Source organism: Macaca thibetana, chromosome 4 (genome assembly GCF_024542745.1).
Source record: "Macaca thibetana thibetana isolate TM-01 chromosome 4, ASM2454274v1, whole genome shotgun sequence".
Lineage (NCBI taxonomy): Eukaryota > Metazoa > Chordata > Mammalia > Primates > Cercopithecidae > Macaca > Macaca thibetana.
Window position 1 is genome coordinate 45,271,828 of NC_065581.1, and position 18,641 is coordinate 45,290,468.

General features: G+C 43.5%; 1 pseudogene across 1 annotated transcript; it reads left to right on the forward strand.

Moving 5' to 3' along the window:
- The first annotated feature begins 6,617 nt into the window (after window positions 1–6,617).
- On the forward strand, window positions 6,618–8,309 carry LOC126952411 (heterogeneous nuclear ribonucleoprotein A1-like; annotated as a pseudogene). Its single transcript, XR_007724874.1, has one exon. The product of XR_007724874.1 is annotated as a heterogeneous nuclear ribonucleoprotein A1-like (transcript).
- The last annotated feature ends 10,332 nt before the right edge of the window (window positions 8,310–18,641 follow it).

Sequence of the window (18,641 nt, forward strand, 5' to 3'; positions counted from 1 at the left end):
CAAAGTGCTGGGATTACAGGCGTGAATCACTGTGCATGGCTTGTTTATTTATTTTTAAGAACAGCAACATTTGGCTTATTTGTATGCAGATAGAAGTGATTTGGTACAGAGAAGAAGCTGATAAAGCAAGAAAATGAAAGGATTATTGCAGGAACAAAGTTTTAAAGTATTTGAAAAGATAAAATTCAGTACAAAATAGAGGGATAGGCCATTGCCATGTGCAGGGACAGCTGTTCCATTATAATAAGAGAAGGATGTAATTCCAGCACTTTGGGAGGTCGAGGCTGGCAGATCACCTGATGTCAGGAGTTCAAAACCAGCCTGACCAATATGGCAAAGCCCCATCTCTACTAAAAATACAAAAATTAGCCAGGCGCGGTGGTGGGTGCCTGTAATCCCAGCTACTTGGGAGGCTGAGGCAGGAGAATTGCTTGAACCCGGCAGGTGGAGGTTGCAGTGAGCCAAGATCGCACCATTGCACTCTAGCATGGGCAACAGAGCAAGACTCCATCTGGGAAAAAAAAAAAGAGAAGGAGATGGAGGATACTAATTCTAGTAGGTCAGTGGCTGCAGGGCTGAGGAGCAAGCAAGGGAGTACTCATTCTCATGCACCTATTTACTTAGTGAAGATGCAGTGAAGTGTAGAGATGAAACTGCTGTCTTGAAAGAGAGAAGGTGATTTGCTAGGGATTAACTGACACTGTTGGCTGCTCACTTAAGATTTGAGGTCGTCGATTTAAACTGAGACTGATTAGCACATTGGGCTTTTCTCCGTCCACGCCCAGCTACTGTTTGCAGGTTCAGAGCAGGCAGATAGTTAGGCGTAATCAGGCTTCGGTCCTGCCATCTGAGTGATGGGGGTCAGGCAGGCATGAAGACGGGTGCTTGCAGGGAAATGGTTAAAGTTCTGAAACTTGTTCAATATTTGAGTTGTAAACACTACTCACCTTGGGGCTCATTTCATCTAATAGCCTTAGTATCCTGTTTCAAACCTTAAAACACACCTTTAAAAACATAATGATGTATATGATATGTGACTTCTCCCTCCTGCCTTTGGAAGCTGTTTTTTTTTTTTTTTTTTTTTTTTTTTTTTTTTTTTTTTTTTTTTTTTAAGATGGAGGAAAGAGACAAGAGACTGTTAGTGTGTAACATGTAAATATTATGTTAAAGAGGTAGTCACTAGTTTAGCAAGAGAAAATTTTATCTTTAAGCTGACTTTACATCAGAAAGAGGAGTCCAAAAGACAGTGGTAAGGCTTCTTTAAAGCACTGAAAGAAAAAACTCGTAAACACAAAATTCTATATCCAGCAAAAATATCATTAAAGAAGACAGAATAAAATTTTCAGATAAAAACTAAATTTTCAGAGTTTATCACCAGCAGACTGCACCATAAGAGAATTCTCCAGGCTAAAGGGAAACATGGCTAGATAGGAGGTTGAACCTTTAGGAAGGAATGAAGAGTGCTCGAAATGTTAAGTTGTATGTAGATAAATATAAAATGCTATTTTTTCCTCAATTAAAAAAATATATTTAACTGTTTAAAGCAAAAGAATTTGGCCGAGTGTGGTTGTTCATGCCTGTAATCCCAGCACTTTGGGAAGCTGAGGTGGGTGGCTCTCCTGAGCGTAGGAGTTTGAGACCAGGCTGGTAACATGGCAAAACCCCATCTCTACAAAAAACACAAAAATTAGCCGGGCATGGTGGCATGTGCCCTGTAGCCCCAGCTACTCGGGAGGCTAAGGTGGGAGGATTGCTTGTGTCTGGGAGGTCGAGGCTGCAGTGAGCTGAGATCGTATCACTGCACTCCAGCCTGGGCAACAGAGGGAGACTTCTGTCTCAAAAAACAACAAAAAAATTGCAATTGTTAGTTCTGTTTATTGCTCCTGTCCTTCAGGACATGTAGTATGACTACAACATACAAAATGGGAATGGTAAGTTGAACCATACAGTTGCAAGTGGTTACATTTTACATGAAGTGGTATAATATTAACTCTAGGTAGACTCTGAAAAGTGAAAGATGTATTTTGTAATCCTTTGAGCGGTGGTTTTCAGAGTGTGGTACAAGAACCTTGGGGGTCCCCAAAACCCATTTAGGACTTCTTTGAGGTCTTCCCATTTTCAGCCATGTGTCTGTGTGAGGCTGGATTTTCTTCATATAAGTCAACCAAAACAACGTATCTACAACAGATTAAGAAGCAGATATTAGAATTCATCTTTCATGGCCAGGTGTGGTGGCTCGTGCCTGTAATCCCAGCACTTTGGGAGGCTGAGGTGGATCATTTGAGGTCAGGAGTTGGAGACCAGCGTGGCCAACATGGTGAAACCCCGTCTCTACTAAAAATACAAAAATTAGCCAGGCGTGGTGGTGCATGCCTGTAATCCCAGCTACTCGGGAGGCTGAGGAAGGAGAATCACTTGAATCCGGAAGGTGGAGGTTGCAGTGAGCCAAGAGCGCCACTGCACTGCAGCCTGCACCACGGGAGTGAGACTCCATCTCAAAAAAAAAAAAAAAGAATTCATCTTTCATGAAGCCAGAAATTGAAGACATTTACAAAAATGTAAAACAGTGTCACTCTCCTAACTATTTTGGGGAGAAAGTATATTATTTTTAATAAAACTTGTTATTTATGTTAACATATAATGGATTTATTCTTTTAATTAAATATTAATATTTTTAAGATTCCCAGTTTAATTTTAAATTTTCTTTTTTTTTTCTTTTTGAGACAGAGTCTCGCTGTGTCGCCCAGGCTGGAATGCAGTGGTGCACTCTCAGCTCACTGCAACCTCTGCCTCGCGGGTTCAATTGATTCTCATGCCTGAGCCTCCTGAACAGCTGGGATTACAGGTGCATGCCACCACGCCTGGCTAATTTTTGTGTTTTTAGTAGAGACAAGGTTTCGCCATTGGTTAGGCTGGTCTCAAACTCCTGACCTCAAGTGATCTGCCTGCCTCGGCCTCCCAAAGTGCTGGGATTACAGGCATGAGCCACTGCGCCCGGCCTCCCTGTTTAATTTCTAATACATATTACCCACATAGAAGCTCTTTGGGCGTTTTCAATACCTTTTAGGAGTGCAACCTGAAACTAAACATTTGAAAATTTCTGCTTTACAGCAACCACTAAAAAATCATGCAATGAGCAGCACTATTCATTGTGGGGGAAACAATCCAAATGTCCATCAGTGGATGAATGGATAGATGAAAAGTGGTATGTGCATACAATGGAATACTAGTCAATCATAGAAAGAAATGAAATCCTGATACGTGCTACAATGGGGATGGACCTTGAAAACATTACTCTGAATGAAAGAAGCCAGACATAAAAGGGCACATATTGTATGATTTCACTTATATGAAATGTCCAGGATAGATAAATTCACCAAGACAGCAGATCAGTGGTTTCCAGGTGCTGAGGAAGAGGAGAATGGAAGTGTGGCTTCATGGATACAGAGTTTTATTTTGGGATGATGAAAATATTTTAGCTCTAGATAGAGGTGGTGGTTGCAGAACATTGTGAATGTACTAGATGCCTCTGAATTGTATACTTTAAAATGAGTTTTTTTGTGTTATGTAAATTTTACCTCAATTAAAAAAATAGTGCAACAAAATATCATTACAAATTTAATTTTTAATTTTATTTATTTATTTTTGAGACAAGGTCTTGCTCTGTTACCCATGCTGGAGTACAGTGGTACACTCACAGCTCACTGTAGCCTTGACCCCCCAGGCTCAAGCAATCCTCCCACTTCAGCCTCCCTAGTAGCTGGGACTACAGGTATGTGCCATCACGCCCAGGTAATTTTTGTGTTCTTGGTAAAGACAGGATTTCACCATGTTGCCTAGGCTGGTCTTTAACTCTTGGGCTCAAGCAATCTCTCCGCCTCAGCTTCCCAAAGTGCTCGGATTACAGGTGTGAGCCACTGTCCCTGGCCAAAATATCATTAAAAATTAATAGAGAAGGTGGCTCAATAGAGCAGTGGCTCAAGCCTGTAATCCTAGCACTCTGGGAGACAGAGGCGGGTGGATCACCTGAGGTCAGGATTTCAAAACCAGCTTGGCCATCATGATGAAACCCCGTTTCTACTAAAAATACAAAAAATTAGCTGGGCATGGTGGTGTGTGCCCATAATCCCTGCTACTTGGGAGGCTGAGGCAGGAGAATTGCTTGAACCCGGGAAGCAGAGGTTGCCATGGCTGAGATCGTGCCACCACACTCCAGCCTGGGTGACAGAGCGAGACTCCATCTCAAAAAAAAAAAAAAAAAAAAAAAGAAAAGAAAAATTAATAGATAAGTTAAAACTGAATTACAAAAATTATTTAGTAAACTAAAAAAAAAAACCACACACTTAGAAATGGAGGAACAGAGTAACGAAAAACATGTAGAACAAACAGAAAACGAATAGCGAAATGGTGGCACTAAACCTAACCATATCAAGAATAATATTACCCATGACCTAGCAATTCCTCTTCTAAGTATTTCACCAAAAGAAATGAAAACAACTATCTTCAAAAAGACTTGTATGTGGACATTCATAGCAACTTTATTTGTAATAACCAAGAACTTGAAACGGTCCAGGTGTCCATCAAAAGAGGAATGGATAAACAAATTGTGATATATTCATACAATGAACTACAACTCAGCAATATGAGAACAAACCAGTGATATACACACAATATACATGAATCTAAAAAGATGCTCAGTGAAAGAAGCCTTACACAAAAGAGTACATACTTAATGATTTCATTTTTATGGAGTTGTAGAAGTTATAGAACAGGCAGACATCTTTTTTTTTTTTTTTTCGGAGACACGGTCTTTCTCTGTTGCCCAGGCTGGAGTGCAGTGGTGTGATCTCGGCTCACTGCAGCTTCCACCTCCTGGGTTCACACGATTATCCCACCTCAGTCTCCCAAGTAGCTGGGACTACAGGTGTGCACCACCAATGCCTGGCTAATTTTTGTATTTTTGTAGAGATGGGGTTTTGTTGTGTTGTCCAGGCTGTTCTCAAACTCCTAGGCTAAAGCAATCCACTCGCCTTGGCCTCTCGAAGTGCTGGGATTATAAGCGTTAGTCACTGAGCCTGGCCCAAACATCTATTTTTAAAAATCTAATTTTTATCTTTATTATTATTATTATTATTATTTTAGAGATGGGCTCTCGCTTGGTTGCCCAGGTGAGAGGGCAGTGGCACTATTGTGGTTCACTGCAGACTCAAACTCTGGGCTTGAGCAATCCTCCCGCCCCAGCCTCTGGAGTAGCTGGGATTACAGGTGAGCACCACCACACCAGGCTAATTTTTAAATTTTCTGTGAAGGCAGAGTCTTGCTATGTTGCCTAGGAAGGCCTCCAAATCCTGGACTCAAGCAATCTTGCCTCCTTGGCCTCCCAAAGTGCTGGGACTGTAGGCATAAGCCACCTTGTCTGGCCAAGAGTAGGTACTTAATGATTCAATTTTTATGAAATTATAGGACAGGTAAACATCTATTTTTAAATTTTTAATTTAATTTAATTTTATTTTACTTTGAGATGGAGTCTCGCTTTGTCATCCAGACTGGAGTGCAGTGGCTCGATCTCAGCTCACTGCAGTCTCCGCCTCCCAGGTTCCAGCGATTCTCCTGCCTCAGCCTCCTGAATAGCTGGGATTGCAGGTACGTGCCACCATACCCAGCTAATTTTTGTATTTTTAGTAGATATGGGGTTTCACCCTGTTGGCCAGGCTGGTTTCGAACCCCTGACCTCAGGTGATCCACCCACCTGGGCCTCTCAAAGTGCTAGGATTACAGGCGTGAGTCACTGCATCCGGCCTTAATTTTATTTTATTTTTGAAACAGAGTTTCACTCCCATCACCCAGGCTGGACAGCAGTAGGGCAATCTAGGCTCACTGCAACCTCTACCACCTGGGCTCAAGCCATCCTCCTGCCTCAGCCCCCTGAGTAGCTGGGACTACTGGTGCAAGCCACCATGCCCGGCTAATTTTTGTATTTTTTGTAGAGACGGGTTTTGTCATGTTGCCCAGGCTGGTCTTGAATTCCTAACCTCAAGTGATCTGCCCACCTCAGCCTTCCACAGAGTTGAGATTATAGGTGTCAGCCACCTCGCCTGGCTAAGCAGCTTTTTTTTAAGTGTAGTTGTGAATGCTGGGTTTGTGTTGTTTAGAAGACCGCCTTCCAATGATGGACCTGAGATGCTTTGGTACTATGAAGGGGAAGGAAGAAGGAAAGAGGGGTTGAGATGCACAAAGAACACATCTATAATCCCAGCCCTATTAGCTAAGCAGTGCGTTTGACTAGCCAATGAAGCTCATGTGGCAAAGTGTCTGGGCAGCTTTCCTGGAGGCCTCACAATTAAGAATCAATTTTTTCATCAGAATTAACCAAGGCCAGGGGTCTTGTGTAATGTTTTTTCCTTCCTCCAGAAAATCTGGAATAAAGAAGGTCTGTATGTAATGCTATGAAAAGATCTCCAAGCTTGAAAAGAAAAACATGCAGAATAGTGTGATTGTATGCTACTACTGCATATAAAGGAATGAAAAAACAAAAAACAAAAAACAAAAAACAAACCAAACACGTACTCATATTTGCTTGTGCAGCTCTGGAAGGGACACATAAGAAATAATGGTGGTTGTCCTTTCTGCCCGTGGACGCCGCCGAAGAAGCATCGTTAAAGTCTCTCTTCTCCCTGCCGTCATGTCTAAGTCAGAGTCTCCTAAAGAGCCCGAACAGCTGAGGAAGCTCTTCATTGGAGGGTTGAGCTTTGAAACAACCGATGAGAGCCTGAGGAGCCATTTTGAGCAATGGGGAACGCTCACGGACTGTGTGGTAATGAGAGATCCAAACACCAAGCGTTCCAGGGGCTTTGGGTTTGTCACATATGCCACTGTGGAGGAGGTGGATGCAGCTATGAATGCAAGGCCACACAAGGTGGACGGAAGAGTTGTGGAACCAAAGAGAGCTGTCTCAAGAGAAGATTCTCAAAGACCAGGTGCCCACTTAACTGTGAAAAAGATATTTGTTGGTGGCATTAAATAAGACACTGAAGAACATCACCTAAGAGATTATTTTGAACAGTATGGGAAAATTGAAGTGATTGAAATCATGACTGACCGAGGCAGTGGCAAGAAAAGGGGCTTTGCCTTTGTAACCTTTGATGACCATGACTCCGTGGATAAGATTGTCATTCAGAAATACCATACTGTGAATGGCCATAACTGTGAAGTTAGGAAAGCCCTGTCAAAGCAAGAGATGGCTAGTGCTTCATCCAGCCAAAGAGGTCGAAGTGGTTCTGGAAACTTTGGTGGTGGTCGTGGAGGTGGTTTCGGTGGGAATGACAACTTCGGTCGTGGAGGAAACTTCAGTGGTCGTGGTGGCTTTGGTGGCAGCCGTGGTGGTGGTGGATATGGTGGCAGTGGGGATGGCTATAATGGATTTGGTAATGATGGAAGCAATTTTGAAGGTGGTGGAAGCTACAATGATTTTGGCAATTACAACAATCAGTCTTCAAATTTTGGACCCATGAAGGGAGGAAATTTTGGAGGCAGAAGCTCTGGCCCCTATGGCGGTGGAGGTCAATACTTTGCAAAACCACGAAACCAAGGTGGCTATGGTGGTTCCAGCAGCAGCAGTAGCTATGGCAGTGGCAGAAGATTTTAATTAGGAAACAAAGCTTAGCAGGAGAGGAGAGCCAGAGAAGTGACAGGGAAGCTACAGGTTACAACAGATTTGTGAACTCAGCCAAGCACAGTGGTGGCAGGGCCTAGCTGCTACAAAGAAGACATGTTTTAGACAAATACTCATGTGTATGGGCAAAAAACTCGAGGACTGTATTTGTGACTAATTGTATAACAGGTTATTTTAGTTTCTGTTCTGTGGAAAGTGTAAAGCATTCCAACAAAGGGTTTTAATGTAGATTTTTTTTTTTTTTTTTTTGCACCCATGCTGTTGATTGCTAAATGTAATAGTCTGATCGTGACGCTGAATAAATGTCTTTTTTTTAATGTGCTGTGTAAAGTTAGTCTACTCTGAAGCCATCTTGGTAAACTTCCCCAACAGTGTGAAGTTAGAATTCCTTCAGGGTGATGCCAGGTTCTATTTGGAATTTATATACAACCTGCTTGGGTGGAGAAGCCATTGTCTTCGGAAACCTTGGTGTAGTTGAACTGATAGTTACTGTTGTGACCTGAAGTTCACCGTTAAAAGGGATTACCCAAGCAAAATCATGGAATTATTGGTTATAAAAGTGATTGTTGGCACATCCTATGCAATATATCTAAATTGAATAATGGTACCAGATAAAATTATAGATGGGAATGAAGCTTGTGTATCATCCATTATCATGTGTAGTCAATAAACGATTTAATTCTCTTGAAAAAAAAAAAAAAAAAAAGAAATAATGGTGGTTGCCGGGCGCAATGGCTCACGCCTATAATCCCAGCACTTTGGGAGGCTGAGGCAGGGGGATCACCTGAGGTCAGGAGTTCAAAACCAGCTTGGCCAGCATGGCAAACCTGTCTCTACTAAAAATACAAAAATTAGCTGGGCGTGGTGGTGCGTAACTGTAATTCCAGCTACTCGGGAAACTGAGGCAGGAGACTAGCTTGAACCTGGGAGGCGGAGGTTGCCGTGAGCCGAGATCATGCCACTGCCCTCCAGCCTGGGTGACAAGAGTGAAACTCCATCTCAAAAAAAAAAAAAAAAAAGAAAAGAAGAAATAACAGTGGTTTTAACTGAGATGGGGGTGGAGGTGGGGCTTGGCCGGGGGTGTGGGGCGGCAGAGAGGCTTTCCTTGTATGCCTTTGTATGGTTTTTGGTTTTGCAAGCTATATAAATGAACTTCCCATCCAAAATTAAATAAATAAGATATAAAAAGAGAGACATAGAATAACAGGAAACAATGTTCTCCATGTCCTCGGAAGAAATAAGAGAGGGAAATTTTAGGCTGTGGCTTTCCCTGATTAAACATAATTTCAGTTACAAAGACGAGCACCACACCGTGAGACAGGGACTCCGCATCGCAGTAAATGTCCATGAGGCTCTGCTGTCAAGGTACATTATTTTGATATTGTTTTCGTTTCTCTTCGCTTAGTTTTTACTTTGCTTGTTTATTCTACAGGTAAGTTTATCACCAAATCCTTTTCTTTCATAAAGATATTAAAGATATTTAGACAGACCCCTTGCTAAATGCAGGATTTTTGTTTGCAGAATAACGTTATCTTTCAGAAGACATGCTACAAAGTCAGGTGTTGTATGATGTCTGTGGCTGCTGGGAGTCAAATTGGCTCATTTACCAGAGTATCTGACTTCCATCTTTCATTTGAGCTATTAGGGAAGGAGATAGTTGTTCTGTCTTTGGTCTAGAAACCTGTGATAGGAAGCCTTTCCATGAAAAAGTATTTAATAAATTAGAACAGAGAATTCCATTATGCCTTCTTGAAATGGGCCCTCTGTCTGTTTGTAAGGATGTCTGGAGAATGGAAATGTAAACACAGAATTCAGAATCCTAACATTGATGCAATTTTCATTTGCTATCAATTTACTCCATTGTCTTTGAGATGCTATTAAAAATGCATGCCGGATGTGAGTGAGATAAAACATCAAATTCAAGTTGATTCCAATTTACAGTGGCACTCCATTTCTCTGACCCGCCAGCTTCCAGTGGCTTTAAGCCATCTGGGACACAGCCCAGAGCATGGGAGTGAGCAAAAAAGGCCTCTGAGCAGCAAGAAGTGCTGCCATAAAGTCTGAGAAGCTCAATTCAAAGGAGGATCTTTCCCACACTCACTCAGGGCCCTTGGAATCAGTAACTTCCTTTATATTATTAATAGTAGCTACCTTTTATTGGGTACTTACTGTGTACCAGGTAACATGCTTTATATGTAATAATTTATTTAATCCTCACAACAATCCAATGAGGTAAGTTCTAATTCCCATTTTACAGATGAAGAAAGTGAGAGAAGTGAAGTGACTTGCTGGACATCATATAGACAGTAAATGGTAGAGCAGGAATCTGAACCCAGGCAGCCTGGGGCCAGAGTCCGTGCTATTAACCGCCATGCTCAATGTTTCCTTCTCTCTTTTAGATATACAACAGCTTTTGCACAGACCACAGATGCTGAGTCTGTCTTGCTGCTGGATGTGGCCATGTGGATACATTTTTGGTCCCTGGACTAGGAGCAGAAGTGAGATGTGCCAGGCCATACAAGCTCTGCCCTTTTGCCTCTCCTTTTTTACAAGTTGGAATCTGGTCTTAGGGTTCAGAGTGCTAAGAAAGGTAACACCCAGGGGTGGCAGAGCAAGAGGTTGGAAAGAGCTTGGGTTTCGACCCCGTGGAGTTACCACAGATGCCTTGGACTATCTATTCCTGCATTATTACATGTGAAAGAAATAAACTCTTCTGTTTAAGATGCTTTAAATCTCTATGATAGCAGCCAAACTCACAAGCCAATGAATTTATCCCAGGGCATGAAAGAAAGGCTACTTTATATTAACAAGTCAAGGAATTATTCAAAGCATTTAGAAATTCAATAACAAACAAGCTTTGAGTCCTAAGAGGGGCAACTTTAATTCTTTGGAAATATCTCTGGAAAATTCCTTAATGATGACAGTAAAAGGAGGTATACTTTATTTGCTGGATATAATAAAGAGAGCATGTGAATTCAATTCAGTTCCACAAATGTTTATGGAATGGCTACTATGCTCTAGCCAAGGCTGATAGAGCCCTTGCCCTCAGGAAGCTCTCAGTCACTGGAGTGTGGGGAACACCAACAGATGAGCATGCAGACATCAACAGTGATCAGGGATAGTGGAGCACAGAATCCAGCCCTGGCTTAGGGCATAAGGGAAGGCTCTTTGGAGAGATGGCCAAACAGAGTCCTAAGGCCGAAGACAAGTTGAGTTTTCCTTAAAGAAAGGAGTACATGTGTTTTATGGAAGTTGGAATTGAAAAGCCCATCCAGATCCAGAAGCTTCTCTCTTCCTTGAGAAATGTGACCTATGAAACTAACATCTTGAGTTACCCCCTTTCCTTTTTGTTCCAAGCTCCTTGCACCCATGGGACAGGTTCTGGTGAACTTTTGGGTGGCCAATGTGCTGTCTTGCACTGTAGGTAAGCAGACATTACCTAGGCTATATCACCCAGGATTAGGAAGGGTCCTTAGCTGATAGCATCTCTTCCTTCATCTTTAAGCAGCGATAAAAGCTGAAGGAGCAGCCAGGGGCCTCGGGGAGTTAAAACAGTGCTCACAGAAGTGGGAACTCACTCACCCTTATCCTCAATGACAGGCAGATAGAGGACGGACAAATTATTTAACTCTGGTTGTCAGGTCTGAGGACGATGATGTTACCCTTGCCCAAGCTGGGGACTGTGGGGAATGATCAATCGAAGGTATTAGATGGCACTTGCCAGACGGTGAAATAAAGTCAGTAATTAATTACCTTGGAGCAGTCTCACAGAAATATTGATGTCTGAAAGATACCTGACATTCTCTTTTCCTTAGAGAGTATTCACTCAGAAAGAGAGTCCAGATTCTGGTAGTTGGGGTAGAAGATGGTAGAAGGCAGAGGAGAAGCGAGGAAAGATAAAGGTAGAGTAGGATCAGTCATGAGAATTTTCTTTCCCTGAAATGTGGTTTGAGGCTGGCATTCCTGGGGTCTCACCCCAAACTTTTTCCTTACCTCTCTAGTCTCCAGAGTTAAGACCTGGGCCTATTCTGACTCAGCTGTAAGTCAAAGCCAAAATCCAGCAGTATATGGTCATGGACTTTTAGGAAAATTGCCTAAAATTATATTTTAAGGAAAATTGCATTCTTTCACATAAAGAGTGTGTGTATACACACATACATATGTATATTATGTATATACCCATATATGTGATATGGTTTGGCTGTGTCCCCACCCAAATCTCACCTTGAACTGTAGCTCCCATAATTCCCACATGTGGGAGGGACCTGGTGGGAGATCATGGAGGTGGTTTCCGCCATACTGTTCTCGTGGTAGTGAATAAGTCTCATGAGATCTGATGGTTTTATAAGGGGAAACCGCTTTTGCTTGGCTCTCATTCTCTCTTCTCTGCTACCATGCAAGATGTGCCTTCTGCCTTCTGCCATGATTGTGAAGTCTCCCAGCCATATGGAACTGTGAGTCCATTTTTTTTAGACGGAGTCTCACTCTGTCACCCAGGCTGGAGGGCAGGGGCATGATCTCGGCTCACGGCAACCTCCGCCTCCCAGGTTCAAGTGATTCTCCAGCCTCAGCCTCCCAAGTAGCTGGGACTATAGGTGCCTGCCACCATGCCCAGCTATTTTTTTTTTTTTTTGTATTTTTAATAGAGACGGAGTTTCACCGTGTTAGCCAGGATGGCCTCAATCTCCTGACCTTGTGATCTGCCTGCCTCGGCCTCCCAAAGTGCTGGGATTATAGGCATGAGCCACTGCACCTGGCTTTCAGGTATGTCTTTATCAGCAGTGTGAAAATGGACTAATATATATGTGTATACACATATACATATACACAGATGCTTTTCACTTGGCTTTCAACAAAGATGTATTTATCACATTTGCTTTTCATGCAAAATGTTGCGACTAGGTGAAAAAAGATAATATAATAGAACAAATAAAATACTGAAAGAAAGAGCTCTTGAATTTTGCTGAAATGAAAATTTAGGCCGGGCGCGGTGGCTCAAGCCTGTAATCCCAGCACTTTGGGAGGCCGAGACGGGCGGATCACGAGGTCAGGAGATCGAGACCATCCTGGCTGACACTGTGAAACCCCGTCTCTACTAAAAAATACAAAAAACTAGCCGGGCGAGGTGGCGGGCGCCTGTAGTCCCAGCTACTCGGGAGGCTGAGGCAGGAGAATGGCGTGAACCCGGGAGGCGGAGCTTGCAGTGAGCTGAGATCCGGCCACTGCACTCCAGCCTGGGCGACAGAGCCAGACTCCGTCTCAAAAAAAAAAAAAAAAAAAAAAAAAAAAAAAAAAGAAAATTTAATGATAAATGAGAAGGCCTTATTTAACATAAATGTAACCCTGAATGTGTTACCGTTGTCCTCTTTGACATAATAGGCAAATATATTGAGCTGTAACTACTATACACACTATACTAAGTGCTTGAATTTTAATCTAATCTCCCTACAAAAAAAAAAAAAGTATAAAATTGCTTCCTGGTGTTCTTAGAAGAGAGAATTAAATTTATAACAGCCTTCTGAGCACTGTGCCCTGAGTCCTGCCTCTCCTTCCTTTATTCTCCATGCCCTTACACTATTTCATTTTCTTCATAGCACTTCTTCCTTTTCTTTTTCTTTTTCTTTTTTTTTTTCAGACAGGTTCTTAGTCTGTCACCCAGGTTGGAGTGCAGTGGTGTGATCTTGGCTCACTGTAGCCTCCGCCTCCTGGGTTCAAGCGATTCTTGTACCTCAGCGTCCTGAGCAGGTGGGATTACAGGCGCCTACCACCACACCTGGCTAATTTTTGTATTTTTAGTAGAGATGGGGTTTTGCCATGTTGTCCAGCCTGGTCTTGAACTCCAGGCCTCAAGTGATCCGCCTGCCTTGGCCTCCCAAAGTGTTGGGATTACAGGCATGAACCACTGTGTCTGGTCTCATAGCACTTATTTCTAGCTCTCATTTTTATGTTCATTTCTCTATCATATTAAAACTTGTCATTGAAGAATAACATATGTGCAGAAAAGTGCACAAGTGAACTGCTGGATGCATTTTTTGGAGGTCATGGACTTTCAAAAATGTTATTTGTTCATGTAGTTGTAAAATATACATAACACAGTATTTGCCATTTCAACGATTTTTTGTTGTTGTTGTTTTTGTTTTTGAGACAGTCTCGCTCTGTCACCCAGGCTGGAGTGCAGTGGCGCGATCTCGGCTCACTGCAACCTCCGCCTCCTGGGTTCAAGCACTTCTCCCTGCCTAAGCCTCCCGAGTAGCTGGGATTACAGGCATGAGCCACCATGCCTGGCCCCATTTTAACCATTTTAAGTGTACAATTCAGTGGCATTGAGTACACTCACATTGTTGTGTAGCCAGCCATCACTGCTATCCATCTCCAGAACTTTTTCATCACCTGGACTGAAGCTCTGTACCTATTAAACATGAAGTCCCCATTCCCCTCCCCATGGCCCCTGGCACCCACCATTCTACTTTCTGCCTCCATCAGTCTGACTATTCCAGATATGTTATATGTGGTCATGAGTCACTGGCTGTGACCCTGAGCACCTGACATCATGTGCCTCCTGTTTCTCTTTATTTGGCATAAGTGTATGTTAAACCGTGTGATGATGGTCCCCAGCCAGCTACGGTGCCTTGAAGACTGTGCACAGGCATTTTTCTCTCATTTCCTGTCATCACTGTGAGAAACTGTGATGCAGCTAATGTTTCCATGTCAGACCGCAGTCTCCAGTGTGAGCAGGAGGAGCTGCCAGCTTCACAGTTAACTCCTCTTGCCCGTCACAGTAATAAGTGGATTCCTTCCACTTAAGTGGATTCGGTTAAGAGCCCAGTGGTGCTGTGAACACGATCTCTCAGAGTAAATGGACGCTATGTTTGGAGGATGCTGCTTCTACCAGTGATGATTTCTGAATTTTTCTTCTTCATCTCCTCTGAAAGATTTCTTCCTAAATTGGTAGGTTTTGTACCCAAAACAGCGTCAGTTTGGGAAAAAAAAAAGTGTTAAGTATGCAGTTCTGCTTCTTTCCTGCCATTACCCCTTCTCCTAAATCTGTTTTAGCTGAATAATCTCCTAAATCCTGTTTAGCTGAATAAGGAACATCTGGGGCTTTTAAAGGCCTTTTTCATGTGAGAGAAAGGCATATCTGTATTAGAGTATTTCCGGAAAATGAAAGAGCAGAATGGAAATTTCACAAGATTGAAGTGTGGTGGGAGAACATGTCCACTTCTCACTCCAGAACCTGAAAATCATGACAACATTTGGTTTGGAGGAAATGGCCGGTCCTGCAGCTGGGCCTGTCTCCCTCCAAAGCCCCATAATGAACCAGCGAGCAGTCCAGTCGTCATGAACGTGGACCACAAGTTCCTCTCGAGTTGCAGAAGACTGAAGAGGAAGGTGCTTTCCCTCCACTTGCAAAGTAACAAGAACCAACGGCCTCCTGACCTCATGGATGTCTTGGAGGGATGTTGAGGATGGATGAAATTCACAGGACTCAATAATCGTTCTCCACTCCTCACAGTCTCCCTGTGTTAGGACGACACAGCCACGCTCTGTGCCATGTGACTTTGCATTATCTCCCACGTGTGAAGATGGAGTCTGTGTGTTCACCTCACTGATTTTCGGTTTTCCCATGTGACCTGCTTTGGCCAACAGAATATGAGTGAAAGTGACAGTGCAACGATTTCAGACACAGGCCTCAAGAGACGTGATGCGTTTTCACTCACCCCTCGTGTGCTATGCCATTTGACATGAGAAGAACAGGCCTTGGGGAGCTGCTGCTGATCCCTAGGGAATGAGATCAACCCCAGGGAGCGAACCTGGATCTGAGCTGCAGTCTGAAGCCAGGCTCCGTTGACCAGGTCTAGCCTGAAGTAGATTGATGTTAGCCGACCTCCAGACTCGTGACTGAGCAAAATAGCTGTTCGTTGTTGTAGGCCACTGAGTTTGAGGTAGTTTGTTATACAACGCTATTTTGGCAATAGCTGAGTAATACAAAGGCCAAAATACAGAAGCCAAGAGTAAAAGGGCAACTGAAGTAGGTGGCTGATGTGTGAGTCAATACGGAAGTGATGGTGGGATCTGAGCAGACAGCATGTGGGGAAGGGCCTGTAGGAACAAGGTGGAGAGGATGGAGGAAAGGAATACTGCACTGCAGCTCCACCAGAGGCTGGATGGAGGGGCAGCCCCCTGCCCTACACACCCCTCCTCTTTGCCTCTACTGAGTACTGGGCCTTACATCTTTGTTCAGTGTTGTCAATATCCAGGAGGCTTCCAGAGAGTAGAAGTTTGACTCCTAACAGGGTCAAGATTTCCAATTATGGGGTCTACATGGGCTCGTGGTCATGCTATGTCAATGGAACAATAATGGAAAGGTGGGGCACGTGAGATCTAAGGAGAACACTGCTGAATGGGTATTGGCATCACTAGCTGCGAGCTCCCTAACTCTACACAGTCATTAGTAGAGGGAACTAGCCCTCCAAAGCAGAACTTCTGGGCCATGTTGGTGTGAGCAGGCTCTGTAAGGTCCTGTGACCTTGAGGAAACTACTTAATCTCTCCAAACTCAGGCTAGGAGGTAATGGGGATAATAACAGTACCTATCCCCACAGGATTGTTACAAAGAGTCAATGCAGGGAGCCTCTGACATAATGCCTGGCACAGAGTGAAGCCCACCATGAATTAGCATAAATAGCCATGTCGCCATTTCTCTTCTTTTCTTTTTTTTTTTGTTTTGAGTTGGGGTCTTGCTATGTTGCCCAAGCTGCCTTTGAGCTCTTGGGCTCAAGTGATCTTCCTGCCTCAGCCTCCTGAGTAGCTGAGCGTACAGATATGTGCTACCATGCACAACTTATGCTGCCATTTTGTAATGAGACTGATATCTGGTGTTCAGTAAGAAATGAATATGTCTTGTTTTCCTGAGCCTAGATATTTCTTAAAAGTAGAAGGCTGAGCGCAGTGGCTCATGGCTGTAATCCCAGCACTTTGGGAGGCCGAGGTGGGTGGATCACCTGAGGTCAGGCGATCAAGACCATCCTGGCCAACATGGTGAAACCCCGTCTCTACTAAAAATACAAAAAAATTAGCTGGATGTGGTCGTGTGTGCCTGTAATCCCAGCTACTCGGGAGGCTGAGGCACAAGAATTGCTTGAACCCAGGAAGTGGAGGTTGCAGTGAGCCGAGATTGCGCCACCGCACTCCAACCTGGTGACAGAGTGAGGTTCTGTCTCAAAAAAAATAAAAATAAAAAAAGTCGAAGTCCCCACCAAATAGACTGTCGCACTAAGTTTGAACTCTCCTTGGCAATACCCCGAGCAGAAATCTGACTTCTACCATTTGTTCCTCAGCCCACATCAGCCAACCTGCTGGCTTTTGTTTTCTTTCCCCTTTCTCTGTTTCTCAGGAAATCTGTCTATTCTTATGCTTGCAGGGGGGAAAAAAGGTGGAGGTGGACCTGAAAGAGCAGATGGCAGAGCTCAGCAGGATGCTATCTCTTGCCACCAGCTTGGGCTGTGGAAATGCTATTTTATAGTTGGCACTTCCACCATAAGCTAGGTGACCCCTCTGCTGCACCTGTGGTTTGTGAAATGGATCATATGACCTTCATCACAACAACAGCTGGGGCTTTTTAAACCAGGAAGATCCTGTCATGCTAACTTGCATTTCTTTTCCTAACCTACCATAGAATCTTGCCCTAGTTCTGTCTTGCACTCTGCTTTTTCAGGGGAGAGTTTCCAAGGCCAATGAGCTCACTACCTAGCCATTTTTGCATTTTTCTTAGAGTTTGTCTGGAGAAGCCCGTCTGTCTCAGGAGGCAGTCTTCCCCATTGTCTTCTAAAAGCTGGCCCTTCTGGAGGGTTTTAGTCTGTCCCTGGTCCTGGTTCAAACCTGAGTGAAGATGCAGAAGGATGTAGCCACCCTTCTCTCAGAGTTCATGATGAACAGGGTATGGAGATGGTCTAACTTCTTCCCCAAGGACCTTCAGCTCTTTAACAACTTGCAAGAATGAAATTGCTTCTATTGGTTTCTCTCCTCCACCCTGTCCCAAGAGAACAGGCCAACTGCTGTACAGTTCCTCTTGCATCAGATTTGAGTGTTTGTACTTCTTTGTTATAGAAATCAGTCGTAGAAGAAATTGCTCTTCATAACAAAAGCACACAGTTATTGACTTCCTACCATGTGCATGTCATTCTAAGTGACTGACATGTACTTATTCATGAATCCTCTCAACCTTATGAGGGAAGTACTATTATGATCTCCCTTTACAGATGAGGCAACTGAGGCTCACAGGGACTGAGTAACTTACCTAGAGTGGACAGATGGTAAGCAGGAGTGGCAAGATTTGCGCTCGGAAAGTTTGGTTCTGAAGACCGCACTTGTACTTCTGACGTCATAATGCTTATTTTCACAGTATTGGCTGGGTTGAAGACCACAATAACATTTATTTGCTTATTTTTTCTGCAAAAGTAACAAATATTCAGCAATGTTCAGCAATTTGGCAGCCTTTTAATAGGCTCCAGAAATAATCTGGCCTTCCATGGGTGAATGTTCTCTTTAGAATATGGATTATTTAATGCCTCTTTGTCTCCAACTTGGAGCCCCAGGTACAAATTCCAGGCACCAGAAAAAGTTCATTCAACTTCCTGTTAGCATGCCAACATCTCTCACTCTCAGCCTGGCCGAAACCAACTTAACCATTTCTTTTGCTACCCCTCTTTCCTCTCCAGCTCGCACAGAGACTCATGTAAAATTAGATCTATTTTTCCAAGACTTGATGTCCTCAGGCCATAAGTCTTGGGGTTGTCTTTGTCTCCTCTGTTTGGTTGGCTTCTCATATCCATTAAGTTCCTTCTGGCTGGCCCTCTTCCTCAGACAGCAGCCTTCCCACCTCATCAGACTAATCTCCCTAGAGCTCTGGGGTTCTACTAAGAAAGAAATGGCACCCTCCAGATGGGTAACTGCAGGGTATAATAAAAGCG